Source organism: Penaeus japonicus, unplaced genomic scaffold (assembly GCF_977035675.1).
Source record: "Penaeus japonicus unplaced genomic scaffold, GWHDUDI00000001_assembly GWHDUDI00000017, whole genome shotgun sequence".
NCBI lineage: Eukaryota > Metazoa > Arthropoda > Malacostraca > Decapoda > Penaeidae > Penaeus > Penaeus japonicus.
The window spans coordinates 23,059,443-23,061,942 of record NW_028234419.1 but is presented as its reverse complement, the minus strand read 5'-3'; the positions used below and the strand labels follow the sequence as shown (position 1 = coordinate 23,061,942).

The 2,500-nt window shown below is 25.7% G+C and overlaps 1 protein-coding gene across 1 annotated transcript in view; it reads right to left on the bottom strand.

The window, feature by feature from the left end:
* Positions 1-2,297: 2,297 nt before the first annotated feature.
* LOC147470076 (uncharacterized) overlaps positions 2,298-2,500 on the bottom strand; it is a 9,371-nt gene continuing 9,168 nt past the window's right edge. Inside the window, exon 4 of the mRNA XM_086545746.1 lies at positions 2,298-2,500. This exon is cut by the window's right edge and continues 277 nt beyond it. The gene's annotated coding sequence lies outside the window, so the exon portion shown is untranslated.

The window sequence follows — 2,500 nt, the reverse complement described above, 5'->3', positions numbered from 1 at the left end:
TATCAATCTACTTATCTGTCTATTTATCTATCTATCTATGAATGTATATATGTATATATATATTTATATACATATATATGTATATCATATATGTATACATACATATATATATATATATATATATATATATATATATATATATATATGTATATGTATATACATACATATATATATATATATATATATATATATATATATATATATATATATATATATACATATATACACATACATACATACACACACACACACACACAAACAAATATGTATATATATATATATATATATATATATATATCTATATATCTATATATCTATCTATATATATATATATATATATACACATACATATATACACACTTACGTACATATGTGTATACATACACACACACACACACACACACACACACACACACACACACACACACATATATATATATATATATATATATATATATATATATATATATATATATATATATATATATATATAAACACACACACATGTATATATATATATATATATATATATATATATATATATATATATATATATATATCTATATATATGTATACATATATACACACATTTATTTAAGTATATAGATACACACACACACACACACACACACACACACACACACACACACACACACATATATATATATATATATATATATATATATATATATATATATATATATATATATATATATATATATATATATATTCTTACTAACGTTGAAATGGGTATGAATGAGACTTAACGCGTTTCAAATACCATCACCATCAGAACTGCATGCATATTTTCGATGAAGATAGCATTCAAAACACTTCAAATACATCTTCTATGTTGTTAAGTTATTCAGTTAAGTTACTTATACTAGTTCATCTCAAACGCAATTGTTCCAGTCTTCTTTTATAAGTTATACTGTAGTTTACACTTGGGTAGGTTGCATGTATTGCTAAATTGCCCACAAAGAACGATACCAAAATCTTAATCTATGAGTGCAGGATCATCTCCAAATATGGAGTGTAAAAGCCGTAGATTCTCTATAGTTTAAACATTTACTGGAAACCTGAAGATTAATTAATATCAGGGTTCAATTACTTACATCCAATCATTATCTAAAATATTTCAGAAACCTGCTAGTGATAAATAAAATTCATGTACATATTCTAGCGTATATCCAAGGTTCAAGGATTTAAATGAAATAATCATATAGGATTGATTCCTTCAATCCCGCAGAATATCCACGTCACTGTGCAAACAGAAGTTTATTTATATGTTTCTTATACAAAGTGTAATAATGTACAAAGTGAGAAATATAAATATATGTTTACATAAATAGATAAACAAATAAATGAATGAATGAATAAATAGATAAATAAATAAATAAATACATATATATATATATATATATATATATATATATATATATATATATATATGTATATAAATATATATATATATGTATATAAATATATATATATATATATATATAAATATATATATATATATATATATATATATATATATATATATATATATATATATATATATATATATATATATATATGATTAATCTATTTAAGTCAATATTCTGAGTAAGAACAGTCGATGCTTAAGATGATGTAGGATATCTTGTTATTATTATTATTATTCATTCATACATATCATTCATAATTAACCTTAAATTCTAATAGGATAGATATAAATAAACGTGTAAAATTAATGCCAATATGATTCGAAATAATACCCCTTTAACGACGGTCTTTGCAATTAACAAAGTCATTAGTACATCCAGAGTCTGGCGTTAAAAGCCTCTTTTCAACTCTCTCTCTTTTTATTTGTGTTTTCTTGTCTTCCTCCTTTTTTTCGTAATTTCTCTTTTCTCTCTTCCTTTCTTTCTTCCTATTTGTGTCTCTTTTTTGAGGGGAGGGGGGTGGGGTCTCTGTGTCTAGTTTCTTTGAAGTCTGTCTGTTCGGTTTGTCTGTGTTATTTTGTTTACCTGTTTGTGTGCGTGCCTCTGTGTTTGTTTTGTCTGTCTGTCTACCTGACTTTTATTTCTGAGCCTAAATAATCTTAGTCTTTGTCAGAGTTTCTATGCAATGGTTGTTAGTTATTTGTCTGTCTTTCTACTGAGTATAAGTTTATCAGTCTGTCTGTCTACTTACTGTCAGTTTTATCAGTCTGTTTGTCTACTTACTGTCAGTTTTATCAGTCTGTTTGTCTACTGTCAGTTTTATCTGTCTGTTTGTCTACTTACTGTCAGTTTATCAGTCTGTCTGTCTACTTACTGTCAGTTTATCAGTCTGTCTGTCTACTTACTGTCAGTTTATCAGTCTGTCTGTCTACTTACTGTCAGTTTATCAGTCTGTCTGTCTACTTACTGTCAGTTTATCAGTCTGTTTGTCTACTGATTGTCAATTTACCAATCTTTGTCTTTGTCTATCTACCTGTTTACTCTCCTCGGTATGCGTCTGGACGCCTCTGCCT